The sequence below is a fragment of the Cibotium barometz genome, chromosome 22 (genome assembly GCF_041138505.1).
Source record: "Cibotium barometz isolate CiBa-2024 chromosome 22, ASM4113850v1, whole genome shotgun sequence".
NCBI classification, from domain to species: Eukaryota; Viridiplantae; Streptophyta; class Polypodiopsida; order Cyatheales; family Cibotiaceae; genus Cibotium; species Cibotium barometz.
This window is the reverse complement of record NC_141067.1, coordinates 19030676-19047300: the sequence shown is the minus strand read 5'-3', so window position 1 is coordinate 19047300 and position 16625 is coordinate 19030676.

Here is a 16625-nt window from a genome sequence, read left to right as displayed (position 1 = left end):
GTGGGTGCTAATGTGGGTAGGGAGTCAATTAGTCCTTGGGCAACCTCCCTTCCCAGATTAGTCAATACATCCAAGGTGTGGGCATCTAGGGGTTGCAAAGGGTTGGTACCTAGCCCTCCTAAAGGTTTAGGACTTGTGGTAGTGCAAGGCAAGGGACCAAATCGCGGAGGGATTGATGTGACAAGGGGTGTAAAACCCGATGACACGCTTGTTGTCGGCATGGTGAATGGTGTTGAGAGTTGCATCTGGGGCATGGATCTCAATGGCTCAAAGATATCAGCCATTGGGTTCAGACTAGGTGTGAGCGCACGTAATCCCTCTATCATTGCCATATCTTGACGTTTTCAATTGCTCCTTAATAAGGTTTTCTTTACAGCTCGTTACACCCTCAGGAGGCTTGGCACACCCTTTGCTAGGTCAAACAAGTGTTCATTTGCCTTAATTAGCTTAGGTGCTACACGCACAAGAATGGCCTCTTAGAGATATTTTTTCAAAAAAAGAGCATGCCAGTAGCATCTGAGGAGGTCTCAAAACCTATTTTCCATCACTGTCTCAAGATGAAAGTTTTTTCTAGAAATATTTTTCCTGTTTCACAGCCCGTTTTTGAATGTATTCCAAAAGGAATTTGGAAAAACTTTGTATGAGAGAGTTGTAGTATTTTTGGAGTACTATAACTTTGTCTCTCTGATTTTTTCATAATCTAATCATTTAAATACTCAAAAAGTAGCCCAATTATGGTTCGCAAAATCTCTTTTCAAGCTATTTTGGGCGATTTTTAGTGCTTTAAGGGCCATTTTTTGCCTCGATTTCTAGGTCGAATTTTGAGGCTGCTAGTCAGAAACCAAAATGATGGATTTTTTCCTTGGACGCTCAAGACCAATTTCGAAGAGCTTGATGTCGGCTTTCCGATGAGCACTAGAGCGTGTTCATCGGATTCATGATTTAGGATATATGGGTCTCCAAACAGGGCCTTTTCGCCAACGGACTTGTTTCATAACGTGAACCAGCAGGGTTTCACGACGTGAAATGGACTTCACCCAAAAAAAAATTAAATTAAATAAATTTTTTTTGGGCGTTAGATGCTAATCCGTGAAACACTAACTCGTGAAACGTCGATTTATTTTTATTGTTGTTATTGTTGTTGTTGTTGTTCTTGTTGTCGTCGCTCGCAGGTTCTGTTTCACGTCGTAAAACAGCAGGGTTTCACGCTATGAAACACTAACTTGTGAAACTTTATTATTATTTTTTGGGTGCGGGGGAGCTGTTTCACGCCATGAAACGTCAAATTTTTTTCCCTGGGACTAGTGGAAAATTCGAATTTCCTTGTGTGGAGGGAATATTTATTGAACTTTAATGTGAGGAGATATGGGCATTTGGCAAGTGTGGGAATCAAAAAAGTCAACACTTTTATGAGACCCCCTTACAGCCTTCATAAATAATCCCCAATGCTTCAAACTTATCCCAAAGAAAATACACCCACATCTTCCTCCTAAAATCATTTATAAGTAACAAGAAGTAGGGGAAAAATGGACAATTCGACAACTCATTGGCATATTTCCTCATTAGCCTTAATGAGTTACGGAAAAAGGTATTTAAGAATTAATCAAAGATTAATCTTTCCCCCTTTTGGACTAATCAAGGGCTCTAATTAATCATTAATCACTAATTCACACCATTGAGCACATCATTGGATAGAGCATGGATTTGCTAATAAGCTATGTGCATCAACTAATGTGTAAATTAATATATAATTAGAGATTAATTAAACTCTTAATTTTGGTCTCTTCTCTTTATGTAAAATTAAGCAAAAGAGAGGAAAATTCCTCCAATTGATCAAGAAATTGATGTAGCTAAGTATTTTGATGTATCTAGATGCTCTCTCTCAAACACTAAAAAACACTAATGTCGACCTCTTTCATGATCAATTTTGACCCCAAAAAATATATTTTCTAATCTTTTTTGCCTCTTGAACTAGATTAATCACCCCTCAATTAAGGAAGATTAGTTGTTTTCAAGAGTTTTTTAATGTTTTTGAAATTTTTTTTAAAATGATTAAGCTACTCCTAATGCTTTCTAACACTCTAATGTATACAAATCAAACAAAAAAACACATGAATCAAACAAAAATTAATGATTTAGGTCTATGTTTAACTCTAAAAATAGCTAAAAATCTCTAAAAATTACATTCTATTGCATTTTTTGATGTAATGGAAGCAAAAAAAGCCTAATAGACTCTATATGCAAGCCCTAGGAACATTAAAAACCACGTTAACAGTAAAACAAAAATAACGATTTAAGCTAAAAACTAAGCAAAAAGGCATTCTTTACAAAACAAAAAAGAGAGCTATTTCTCACCAAATCACCATCAAAACCACATCTTTTTCACAATGGAAAACAACTAATCAAGACAATGGGCAATGGGTAATGCGTAGATTAGAGGAAAACAATGGAAAAAGCCAAGGGATGATTCCCCGGCAATGGCACCAAAAATGTTATGGACCACCCAAACCCTCCCTTGAAACACATCCAATAAGAGATTCTATCATGAGGATCTTTCCAATGTCTAAGATCGTAACCCTTGAGGTCTCCAAGCTCTACAACTCCTTGAGAAGCAATTCCATCGTGCCTCCCGAGCGTTGTCACACCGTCACGTTGTACTCGTCCCTTCTCTCACCTCACTTCACTCACACACACTCACTAGCATGCATTAGAGAGAGATTAGCGCAAGAGGATTAGCAAGAGCAAGTCTCTATTACACAATGGGAGAGTCCTTTGTATTATGAGAGATATTCACTTATATACATGGCCCATAAGTGTTCACACTCACTTAAACTATGGCGGACTGAGCACTTTAGGCTCATAAGATGCATAATGCTATTACAACAAGTACTCTCATAATATATCCATGAATTACATCACTTGGAACTTCATCCTAACTTGCTACCACAAGCTCCTAAAGCGGGAATCGCCCAGAAAAGTATTCCAACGGACCATTACGGGCGCCCATCCAAGTTGTAGATTTGGACATCATTGCTTCACATCTTGAATGTATGAATTTTTCGTGTATCAACCTTGACTCCTTGATATACGATAATGGTAGTAGCCCTTGTTAACCCTAGGAATGGGTTAACATGCGAGATTTTGTTTCTTTTCTTATGATCTTCTTGTTAAAAATAACAAGTGATGTTGGTTAAATGTTATGAGGTTGGGTAAATGTAAGAAGCAAGGGGGGGAGTGTCATGTGACCCTCTATTGATGTATAAGTTACATAAGCCATAGACTATGGTTCAAAGGCTCAAAGGAAGCCCATATGGGCTAATGGATTACCATATGAGCTGTTTTTTCTTAGAAGAGATGAGAGAGTCCTAGCTAGGATTAGAAGATAGTTTCATCCATCATATTGCACTAGAAGAAAATTCAAAAGGAGCATGGGATGAACTAGAGATGGTGCCAAACAAAAGAACCTGAAAATTTGTTTGAAAATTCAATTCTTTTTATTGGGAATCAAAGAAAGTGAGGAGCCACTTCAAGCTCACTTAAACAAAATGAAACACATTATGCAATAGCAATCCATCTCAAAGTGGATAAAGTGGATGCAATAGCAATCCATCTCAAGAGCATTACCTTGGGAAGCATTTTGGCTATCTTGAAAAATCTACCATACTAGACCTTCAATGGCATTGAAGCAACCTTGATTTGAGTGGAGAAAAGACTCAAAGTCAAAGAAAGTGGACCTTCATCACATTATGAGGAGAAAGCCAAAGGACCAAGAGTGAAGTGAAACTTTTGTGGCAAACTAGGCCACAGAGGAAGATTCTCATAACAAGAATAAGACTCAAGCCATTGCTCAAGAAAACACAATGATCAAGAAGAAGACTCAAGCCATTGCTCAAGAAAACACAATGATCAAGAAGAAGACTCAAGCCATTGCTCAAAGAAGAACCAAATGAAGGGGCTTCCCAAGAAGGAGGCCCATTTATTAGAACATCCATTCTAATTGATGGAAAAGGGAACCTCTTTTAATTCATGTAAGAGGGCGTATATCCCACCTTGTGTTTAATCCACTCATTGTATTCCTACCCTTGTGTAAGACTTCAAGCCCTACTCTAACATTGTAGCCCTATGAGACACCTATGTGACTGAGAGACCACTCTAACCAATTACTAAGAGTGTAGATCCAGTCAGAGGTAGCCATCTGAGTCGACCCACTACTGTGTAGCGAGCCGTTGACCTACTCTATTGACAAGTTGTTGACCTGCTATTGCCAGCCATTGACCTGTTGCTAATAACCCAGCGACTTACTACTAAGATACTCACCACCTATTGTCGTACAACTTTTTGCATTCCAAAGTCAGCATTCAGTGTTTAGCCGAGTTTACTCATTTGGCTAGGTTTACTCGTTTCTTCGGGTTCGTTTCTTCGGGTTTACTCGTTTGTCCAAGTTTACTTTCTTGGGCCAGGTTTACTACAGCCAGAAACAACTTTTCGAGTCAGTTGTCATGAAGTTAGCTCTAGTTGTTGGAACCCGAAAGCAAAATCAGCTGATTGTTCTACTGATTCAATGACACCCAACTTGAGTAGCCTACACTAGGAAGGAGCTAAAAAACTCAATAGTACAAACTATACAACATGGAGGCTAAAGATGGAGTCACTATTATTCTTCCAAGATTGTTGGGAGATGGTTTCTATGGAGAGACCAACTGATCTCATTGTTGAAGCCCTAGTAAATCCACATGATAAAGCTGAGTGTGAAGGATGACATCCTTAGCCATTTGAGGGAGGTGATGACTCCCAAGGAAGCTTGGGACAATATCTGAAGAAGGTGTATGAGCCTAAAAGCACTTTAAGACAGATTTCCTTGAGAGCTGAACTCACCAATGAAACAAGGAAGCCCAATGAGAATGCTACTGACTTCATCAAGTGGGTGAAATACCTACAATAACAACTAATAGATATGGGAGACAAGATGTGTGACTATGAGCTTGCTACAATCATCATCCATGGGTTGAAAGCAGGCTATGAAGGTCTTGTTCAAGGCCTCATCATTCTGAGGGAAAAAACCCTCACTTGACAAAATGGAGCAGATCCTTAAGGATGAGGATCGATAAGCAAGCATGAAGAACATCCATGGTAGCAATAGCACTTTAGCAACAATGACAAAGCCCTCTTCACAACAAGAGGTAGAGGAAGATCAAATAATCAAAGAGGACGAGGAAGACATAATAACTACCAACCCAACAACAACAACAATAATCAAGGTACTTATTCTTATAATGGTAGAGGTGGCTATTCCTCTAGAGGTAGAGGAAGAGGTAGAACCTCCCATAACTCCATTCAATGTTATTACTCTATAACATTTTGAGAAAGATTGCATGAAAACGCAAGCTGATCTAAAGGGGAAATCAGTCAGCTATGCTAAAGATGGAAGGTCTTAAAGCTTCACAAATGCCAACACTTTCCTCTCTATTAAAGAGATCAAAGAGGCCAACCATGTAGACCATGGCAGCAAGCAAGAACCATGGTGGATTGATAGTGGGGCAAGCCTCCTAGATGTGGGGATTCCCTTTGTAGAATCCTTGTGCTTCTAGCAATTTTGTTTGAATCCAACAAAGCATTGAATTTTGAGGTGATATTAGGTACTAGGCCCCATTACTTGGATCTTTTGGGCTTCTAGGGTTATGTGGATGACAATGTTTTTCAGACCCAAACAAAAGAGATCCCTTTGTAGAAGCCTTGGGCTTCCAATAGCTTAATGAGGATTTAACGGAGCTCAGGTTTTAGGTAGACCACTATTGCAAGGGTCTCTTGCTTGGCAAATCTCCACTCATGGTTGGTCTTTGGATTAAATGATGGCTACTAGATCTTTACATGAGCATCGCAATTTCCTTAACTAGCCAAGGTACTTGTGGGTATCCTAGATCTTTCACTTGGGCATCGTAGTTTCCTAGCTAGCCAAGGTACCCTTGGGTATCCATTCTTTCTTTGTGACCTCCTTGAAAGGTTGAGGTTTGGGGGAGTGGCCTTCGTCTTCACCCTGGCAAGCTTTAGGATCTTCATAATGGTTTAAGGGCATGGCTGGTATGTGACAAGGCGAGAGTGTTGTGTAGTGTTAAAGGTTACCTAAAGGTGGTGGCTTATAAGTGGAAAACGAGGTTTGGGATATTGATAGGTTTGGGGTGCCCTCGTCTACCAAAGGTTTGGTAAAACCCATCCATCTTTGCCAGCTGACAAAGGCCGCAATCCATCCCCTCTCGAGAATGATGCTCACTTTCAATGTACTTGTAGAGGTCACATAAACTTACACAAAACAATTTTTTGCTTTCTTTCAATGTACTTGTAGGGGTCACATAAAACTTACACAAAATAATTTTTTGCCACAATTCATCCCCTCTCAAGAATTGTGCTCTCTACATAGGTTTAGATCTAATCAGAAACTCTACTTTAAAACAATGATCGTAGGGGTGGTGGGTGGCCTAATGAGGTCCACATCTCCCAAGACAAAACATTGTGGCTAGCCCCAATGTCAAGGCGGCGGACCATGTATCTAGATGATGTTTTTGGGAGAATAACTCAAACCAGTTCCACCATTGGTTCTATCTTATGGGAGATCTCTCAATGCGCCTAGATGAAGGTAAGAAGAGATGGTCCTTCATGATGGTTCTCTCTCACAAAATGCAAGGGAGGAAGAAGAAGCTAATGTGCAAAAATCTATAATCAAACCTATATAGTATAAGCAAGCAAGATTCACAATAGCATGCCATCAAGCAAGAAGAGGGAAGAAGGAGAGCTCACAAGAAAACTATTGCAAGGGACTTATTGTCAAAAATAACTGACCTACTCTAGGTCATTTGGGAGGTTTTTAGAGGTGTTTCATGACATCTAAACTTAGAGTAGGTATATATATATATATATGTGTGTGTGTGTGTGTGTGTGTGTGTGTGTGTGTGTGTGTGTGTGTGTGTGTGTGTGTATGTATATATATGTATGTATATATATGTATATATATGTATGTATATATATGTATATATATGTATGTATATATATATATATATATATATATATATATATATATATATATATATATGTATGTATGTATGTATGTATATATATACAAATGACCTAGAGTAGGTCTACATGTGTGTGTGTGTGTGTGTGTGTGTGTGTGTGTGTGTGTGTATACTTAAACAATTTTGGTCTCATACACTCTTTAGCCTTTTCTATACATAAATAGAACTCTGAGAGAGAGAGAGAGAGAGAGAGAGAGAGAGAGAGAGAGAGAGAGAGAGTTCAATTAATGGATACAAAAGACCAAAGAGTCTATGAGACTAAAATTGTTGGAGAGAGAGAGAGAGAGAGAGAGAGAGAGAGAGAGAGAGAGTTCTATTAATGTCTATAAAAGACCAAAGAATCTATGAGATCAAAATTGTTATAATGTGTCCATGAAATGAATGAATTACCTTTGGCACATGGGCACTATGTGCTGCCTAGTCCGTCAAGTAGGGCATCTCAGTTAGAGCTCTCTCGTGGTCATTAGCGGAGGCCTCTCCATACAAGGTCGAATGAAAGAAACTTGAGATAGGAGGTAATGGGAGGTAATTAGGTACTTGGGGTCTCCATCTATGCTTCTCTACATAGCTAATCTATGTGGTGGTGATGCAGGTCCATCAAAAATATGCACTGCAAGTATGAGAAATCAATACCCTAAGATAATGGGCTAAATCCCTCCCTAAAGAGGTAATGAAACCTCCCCATATCTTATAGTACACTAGGCATCTGAAAAGATAGTACTCCTCCATCCTCAACCTCTAGTGTGAGCAAAATTGGTAGATCATGTTCTCTTTGGCAATCCCCTATTCTTGCCCAATCTCCATCCTTGGGTGATGTGATGAGGATCTAATCTGGTTGATTGCAATCCCTATGTCACCCCCATGGCACATGCAACATGTCTATTAAGATAGCTAGGCTTATGAATGAAGTGGTTCTTTCTATGAACCTCTAATAAAGTGGTCGTGAAAAAAATTACATCTTTGTAGGAAGCTACAGGGGTTATCTAGTTTGAACTTATGGGTGAGAGGGAATTGCAGGGGTGCATCTAGAGTGTAGTGGAATGGGGGAAATTCATATAAAGACCACGTGAGAGAAACCACTATGTAACCCCGGTATACCAAACTTTAACTCTAACCTTTCCCATCTAGTCTTCTAGACAATTATAATGCCAGACGGAGACCCTATCTATCCAAGGTTCCCCCGACATTGCTTATTTTACCTTCCTCAATGATTTATTTTGCAAGAAATTATCTTTGATTATAGTAGCTTTTTGGTGATTCCCATGAGTGATTTTTATAATCCCTCCCATCCTTCTACACCATCATGCAAAGCCTCTACTCCTAAATTGATGAACCCTTTATCATCTTCATCCTTGATCTCAAGAATTTACAATTTTTTTAAATCTCTTTGAGATACTCGATTATGGTTTCATGCTTGGAAACAAATGAGAAAAAGCATCCTTAAGAGCATGTTGTTATGTGGCAAGCTAAGAAAGATTATTGATTTGTGCATTTTTTTAAAGTGATCATTCCATAACCGACTCTTCTTGCTTAGCTTTATCTTTCGCTTCCTTCTTGGAGTTATCTTTTTTCTCTTCTTCCTTGCCATCTTTTAGTCAAACCAAAACTTTTTTTCCATTGGTAAACCCTGTTGAAAATACAAGTGAATAGGGTGTGTGCGGGAACAAGCCCTTGGTTAGAGGCTGTAAAAGAGAATGAGTAAATGTGAAAGAACCTGTGAAAAGGTGAGAAGAATCTACTGGGAGAGAATAAAGGGTAGCATGAGAAGATTTAGGAAGTGTGGAGATATTCTGGGAGATATTCTGGGAAAAGTGAAGAGGTGGAGAGAATCAGGGAAAAGAGGTGGAGTGAATCAAGGAGAAATCAGTGGGATTAGATGCTTGATGTAAACTCTATAATTTGAGGCATTGCCCTAATGAGAATTTGCTAGTTTTTGAGTATCCATGCCTACATTAATATATTTGTTAATTACCCACTAATTACATCTTAATTATTTGCTAATCACTTTGTTAATGATGTTGATTCTAGTGTTTGATCCACCATAGCTCATCACAATGCCCTAATTTCAACATGGTATCAGAGCCATGCTAATTTGTGAGCCCATTATCTTGCTAATCATTTTGCTAATTAGGATTAGTAGAAAATTATAATTTTCCCTCTTTTTTCAACTCACCTCTGTACCCCCAGCCAGTGGAGGAGTTCCCTCTCCTTGCACACATAAAATTAGGCCAAACCCTTCTAGCACATGATAGGTATCTCATAGCTCTTCAAGCTCATCCAAACAACGTAGCAAACCGCCGTCGGATGAAGGAGAAATCGATGTTTTAGCAGGCTCCGTTTTTTAGCAGAAGATCTCAGATCTACACTCACTCAGGGTGAATCACTCTAATTCCTCTTAGCCCAAGGTGTTTTCAAGCATGCTCTACAAGCTGGTGAAGACAGAATTCAGTTTCATCAAGTCTACAGTGAGATCCAAGCTCTTCATCAAATCTGCAGGTGACTTTGGTAAAACAGAGATTAAGCTTTCAATATTTGGTCAAATCTCTTGTGCTTATTAGCTTAATCCTCTACTAGACTCATTGCTATTGATGGCTTTGAAAGCATTTGAGCTCATTTGAAGTCTAAGATACCAGATCTGGACTCCCCGCATACTCTATTTTTTGCACACAAAATAGTGGATTAATTTGCTAATCAATGATTAATCAGTGCTAATCACTATATTTTGGTGCAATTGAGGGTTCAAATCAACCATTAATTATTTGATACAGATCCCTATAACTTCAGATTACAATTCGGAGTTGGTTTGATACTCCAACCATCCCGTACAAATTGGTTACCCTTGATTTAATGTAATTTCTGGTAAAATTGTGTTGATAAATTTGTGAAAATCATCATTTTGCATTTAACCCTTGGTTAATGCCTGCAAATTACACTCAAATTCAAGATTATTCATAGCCAGAGTTGCATTTGGGAATGTGCATAAGAATGAATGCCATATGCATTATGTATTGGGCACATTACATCAGTGTAAATATGGGATCAGACACTGCCCTTGTCCAGAATAAGGCAAGAGGTAAGACCTCCTGCATAGATTTGGGTTTGCATTGCATAATGACACAAGATAAATAGAAAAAGCCCAAAAGAACTGTCAACAAAATGTTGAAACATGTTGCTCACATGGAGCAAGAAGATCTGACGGACAAGCTCATGGCCCCAGCCATGAAAGAAGAAGAATATCTCTTTCCAAGAAGAGGATCCACACCGAGAAAAAGATCTAAAGGAAGAATTGAAGGAAGACACGGACACGAGAAGAGAAGCTGCCACAAGAAGAGAAGCTGTCCCAAGAAGACTGAAAGAAGAGACGGACGCGTGGAGAGAAGCTGCCACGACAAGGAGACTGAAGACAAGAGAAGATGTGAGGCTCCAAAGAGTGAGGAGCCATGTGAAAATCTCTGAGAGAGAGAGAGAGAGAGAGAGAGAGAGAGACCCCACAACCCAATGTAACCTGCCCCAACAAAGTAAAACCACCTCTGAGCCATCGATGATGTAGGCCACGTGGTAGATAGATGTATGTGTGAGCACTTTAGTCAAGGTGCGGGCACTTATAGTAGCCTTGGACACAGAGAGAGAGAGAGAGTGTCAAGGACTATGGAGTTTAGGGACTTGAGGCACTGGTCGATACAGGGTCTAGGTGTGCTAAGATAACTTGAGGGGAGGAGTAGACACTGGTCGCGGACTACCAAGTAAGGGAAGGTAAACTTGGTATAGGGTCTAGGTGTACTAGGAGTATTCCCTTGAGGGGAGGTGTTGAAAATACAAGTGAATAGGGTGTGTGCGGGAACAAGCCCTTGGTTAGAGGCTGTAAAAGAGAATGAGTAAATGTGAAAGAACCTGTGAAAAGGTGAGAAGAATCTACTGGGAGAGAATAAAGGGTAGCATGAGAAGATTTAGGAAGTGTGGAGATATTCTGGGAAAAGTGAAGAGGTGGAGAGAATCAGGGAAAAGAGGTGGAGTGAATCAAGGAGAAATCAGTGGGATTAGATGCTTGATGTAAACTCTATAAATTGAGGCATTGCCCTAATGAGAATTTGCTGGTTTTTGAGTATCCATGCCTACATTAATCTATTTGTTAATTACCCACTAATTACATCTTAATTATTTGCTAATCACTTTGTTAATGATGTTGATTCTAGTGTTTGATCCACCATAGCTCATCACAATGCCCTAATTTCAACAAACCCATGCAAGTATGAGAAAGAGGAAGAAAAAGTATTTTGAGTGTTACTCTTTATAGGATCCTACCAAGCATCTTTCTACATGTTGAAAATCATCTTCCACCATATCCAGATCTATATACATCCTTTCATATAAGGCACACATGTTGGGAGAGAAAAATGGCCACTATCACATCATTACCAACTTGTTACCACCTCTACCAAACACTGCTCCTCCTTGTAGCATGGTGGTGGGCTCTTCCTTCTTTAACGTGGTGTTCCACTTAGTTGGAGGGCCGAACATCCACTAGAAGGTAATGTGGTGACTAGGTTATTGCTCTATCAATCATTAAAAATACTAGAAGTAACGCTGGAAGTAATCGAAGAAGAAAGAGATGCAAGAGATTATCCTCCAACTGCGAGATGAGGACATCTCGCGTTTTTTAAGTGGGGTAGGATATAAGATTCCTCCCCCCTAGCTTTTGAGATGTAAAGGTGTAAGAAGCTCCCCTTCAGTCTCTATAATCATCCCCTAATTCTGAATGCAAGAAAATATTATTTTCTCTTATTTTTAGTCTAGAGAGAGAAAATATTCTAGAGAGAGATAATACAAATTTAAGATATTCTTGGATACAAAGTTTCTCCTAATATCTAAAATGAATTCCCCTAAAATAGAAGTTCAAAAATAATTTTTCAATGTGCATTAGAAATTAACTAAATATGTGTATTGGAGACCTTAGCCTAAGGGTCCACATTTTCAGAAATTTTTGATTAAGGTCCAAATAAGGTTCTAAAGGGCCAATAGGATTAATCCAAGTGTTGGGATGAGAAAAATACAAATAATAAAATAAAATATCGCAAAAATGAGTAAATATTCACATAAGATGAAAAGTGGACCAAGGACTGGGTTTATTAGTTAAAAATTGGGATATTTTAGTAAAATTATGAATTTTTGACGCCTCAGTAAGGAGGGCGAGGCCTCATGAAGTAGGTGCCTTTTTTCATCATTGCTTTGCATTTTTAATTCAATAAAATGAGATGTTTTTATCTCTCCTCTTGCAAACTGGATCAAAAAGTGAGCTAAACTGGTCCAAAACTTATCCTAAATGGATCAAACTGAAGCTGGAAGCCTCTAGATCCCAGTTGGACTTGGTAAGCGGCCTCCCTCACCTATAAATAGACCCTCACTCCTTTGTATTTTCATCTTTGAGTAATTACATGCCAGTATTATCTTCATTTTAGTGTAATTCTATTTTTTGCCTCTACTTTTGGAAGCTTTGGAGCTTCACAATTCTCCATCCTCTCTTGGAGATTACCCTCCCCAACTTGGTGGCCGAAGCTTGCTTTGTGGGCTTTACTTCTTTCTTTAAAGAATCAAGTCAAAATCAAAGGTAAGCCTTAATCCAATGTTTTTTCTATCTTTCTCAATGGTTATCTCCTTCCCAACCCCTCTAATGCTTGGGAAGCTTTCAATTAAATGGTTTTTCTTGAAATCAAGCTTTCTAATGACTCATAATGTTTAAATAGTTTAATACTAATCTTTATGCTTAATTATAGTATTTTTATTAGTAAATCTCTCTTTTTGGAAAGATTAATCATCTTTATGGTTAGATCCTTGTTAGAAGGATGGTTCTTAATGATAAACCCATTATCTTAAACAAAACTCTAGTCTTGACAAGCTAGAGAAAAAGATTAGGTATTTTTATGATTTTAATCTAGTTAAAAATGATGATTAATTTCTTTAAGCTTGTTTATGATTAATAAAAATTATATTAATTCATTTTAAGTTGAAAGAGGGTTATGCTAACATTTTTGGAAATAAGGAATGGATATTTGAGAATAATCAAGAGATTTAATCGTAATTATACTTATAATTATGATTATAATTATGTTATGTATGCATAAATAAATTTTAGTTTAAAAGAGGAGTTCTTATCATATTTCAATTATGAATATTCATTTAAAGTTAAAAAATTTAACATTCTCAAAAGTTGCAGCGAAATTTTTCATAAAAAAGAAAAAAGATATGAATATGAAGCTATGGCAAAAATTTTCCAGAAAAAAGATAAATCTTATTTTTATGCATAAATTTAATAAAGCAAAAAGAGGAACCCCCATCATATTCTAGGCATAGATATTTTTATGCTAAAAGAATGATTTTTGTCATATTTATGAAAAATACTTTTATAGTATTTATGCATAATTATTTAAATAGAGAAAAGAGGAATTTTTGTTATATTTATCTTTATATATGTACATGCATCAATAAATTTTATGCTAAAAGTGGAGTTTTGAGCATTATTCAATAGTCAAAAAAATAAATAAGGTTATGCACTAATATTATAGAGTCATTCAATTTATGAGAATTATGGAAATAATTCATTTAGATAAATGGATTAGTGTTTATACTAAAAGAGTAAATTATTGATTTTGTAAATCCCATGAATCTTTTATTAAAAAAAAGAATATTGAGCATATTTTATTTTGAGAAATTTGTGAATGGATGTGAGTGGATGTAGGAATGATGTGAATGGATGTGAGTGGATGTAGGAATCATGTGAATGGATGTGAATGGATGTAGGAATGATGCAAATAGATGTAGGATGATGTGAATGGATGTGAGTGGATGTAGGAATGATGTGAATGGAAGTAGGAATGATGTGAATAGATGTAGAAATGATGTGAATGGAAGTAGAAATGATGTGAATGGATGTAGGAATTATGTGAATAGATGTACAAATGATATGAATGGATGTAGAAATGATGTGAATGGATGTAGGATGATGTGAATAGATATGATATGATGTGAATGGATGTAGGAATGATGTGAACGAACGTGAATAGATGTAGGAATGATGTGTCTAGATGTGATATGATGTGAATGGACGTAGGAATGATGTGAATGGATGTGATATGATGTGAATGGATATAGGAATGATGTGAATGGATGTGAATGGATGTAGGATGATGTGAATGGATGTGATATGATGATGTGAATGGATGTAGGATAATGAGAATGGATGAAAATGGATGTGGAATGATGTGAATGGATGTAGGACGATGTAAATGGATGTGGAATGATGTGATGTGAATTGATGTAAAAGAACGTGGAATGATGAGAAATGACGTGGAATGATGTGGAAATATGGGAGTTTCGTGGAAACTGTAATTGAGACCTGTTTTTAAATATTGTTTTATGTCAAGAATGCTGAGAAAGCATTTTGACTATCTTGTCAAATAAGGTCGTGAGAGGACCTAAGTGAAAAGGTTACAATGACAGAGAGTCAATGAAAGACCTCTCGTGTGGGCAAGATTGACCAAGGTCTTGACTAGCCTCGGTTCGATTAAAATGGTGAGCTTCCGGTACGATGGATGAGGGACCAAGGAAGCGGCCTATGAGTGAAGCGCTAGGTGACCGAACGAACCTAGAGGGTGCTGACCATACGGTGCTTGGGCTCTAGGTCGCCTAGGAGATACACACGTGTGCGACGAGGAAGAAAAACGAGTTGGAGCTGTTTTCTGAACACGGACATGGATTTGGTTGATTGGCCTTGCTGGTCTTCAAACGGATGAGTTCATGGCTCTTTTACATGGATCTTGTTGGTTGATCTTGCTGATCCCCAACTGAGAGTCCATATGGTTTTTATGTGATTAAACTCTTAGGTACTATGGGCTAGGAACTATTGAAAAGGCCCCTAAGTGAGCAGGTGGTGAGCGTTCTGGTTGCCAATGATGCCATAGGTACGCTGAGGAAGGAATGAATGAAATTGGATCTTAGGCTGGACTGATGGATTCTTATAATAAAATTCAATTCTATTCAAATTACGATAGTTGAAGTAAGTCCCAGGATAATCCTTGTTCTATGGAAAAAGAATCAACGGCTGTGCCTCTTTTGATGGGGAAAAAAGCGTTGGTCTCTATGAACCAAGTCCAAGTTCCTCCTTTGATTTGGCCATCTGACCCGCAGGGTCAGTCGGAATACAAAGGATAGTTAAGGTTGTTGACTACGTTAGAAGATTTTTTTTGGAGGAATCGCCTATGCTTTGAGGGAAGTTTTTCCAAGGTTCGGTTTTGGAAGAGTCGCTGGATTAGTCTCTTGTCCGGACATTCATGGGTGAGGCCTCGAGTGGGAAACTCTGCCCTGCGCGCAAGGTTGCTACTTCCGCTGCCAGCACTGTAGAGTTCGATGTGCAGAGGGGGCAGGGATTTCACAGTTGGTATCAGAGCTTTGTTGAAAGCTTAAGAAGAAGAAGAAAATATCAGAAATTTATAATAATAAAAAACTCAAAAAGAGCATTTACATGTTGTATTCTCATTCTTTAAGCTTCATTAATGAAGACTTCTAATCGATGAATTGGGCTTTTAGATGGAAGTACCACAATTGTGTGGAATCCTTGACTTGCTTGAGGCCTAGACATGATGGTATTTACCTTAAAGCTCCAAGGACCGTGATTACTCGTCTATATTGTGGATATAACTGCAGCTCTTTACTAACAATATATACGAGTGAATCTAAGACCTTAAAGTTATAAGCAAAAATGCTATCCCAGATGATGAATTCGAATGCTGGTTGATATGATTTTAGAATTCTGGTTGAGAATTGATGAATTGATTTGGATTCTAATTGAAAGATGATGATTTTTGAATTCGGGATGATGAGTTGAATGTCATGATGATGATGAATGGAGAGAATTCTAGTAATGATGTTGGTAACTGGAAAGATGATCAAGTCTTTCAACAGATTACTATGATATTAGTGGATTACACTGACAGATTGACCTTTGGCCTAGTGAACCCAATTGTGGAATGACAAATTAAGAACCTGTATAACTGAAATTCTCGTGGGGAATGTTCAGATGATAATTGGAAATTACTGGTCTAGTGGACCATTTTTGTGTTAAGGATATGAATAAACTATTTTCTGATGATGAGTTCTATATGTTTCTTCTTGTAGAAGGGATCTTTATCCCAGGATTCTGAGAGGGTTGACCAAACTTTAAGGAACCCCAGAATCAGTTGGATCTAAAGTTTAACTCCTTTCAGATTTGAAGTGATCCTTTCACTTGAGCGTTTTGGTTAAGTTGGAAAAATGGACTTAACAGGGAATTTTTGTATTGATAGGATCATGGATCATGGATCAAATTTGTCATGGTAGGAATGTTAGCCCCGACACGATGAGGAAGAGCTCGACCCAGATGTTCGCAAAGATCTTCATACATCTCAGCAGCCTGGACCTTTCAAAGGTGAAGGGGAGCACTTGGGAGAAACAGTAGAGAAGTGGATCGAAGCTATGGAAGAGTACTTCGATGTCACTAGTTACAATGAAAAAAGTAAGGTGGCTCTT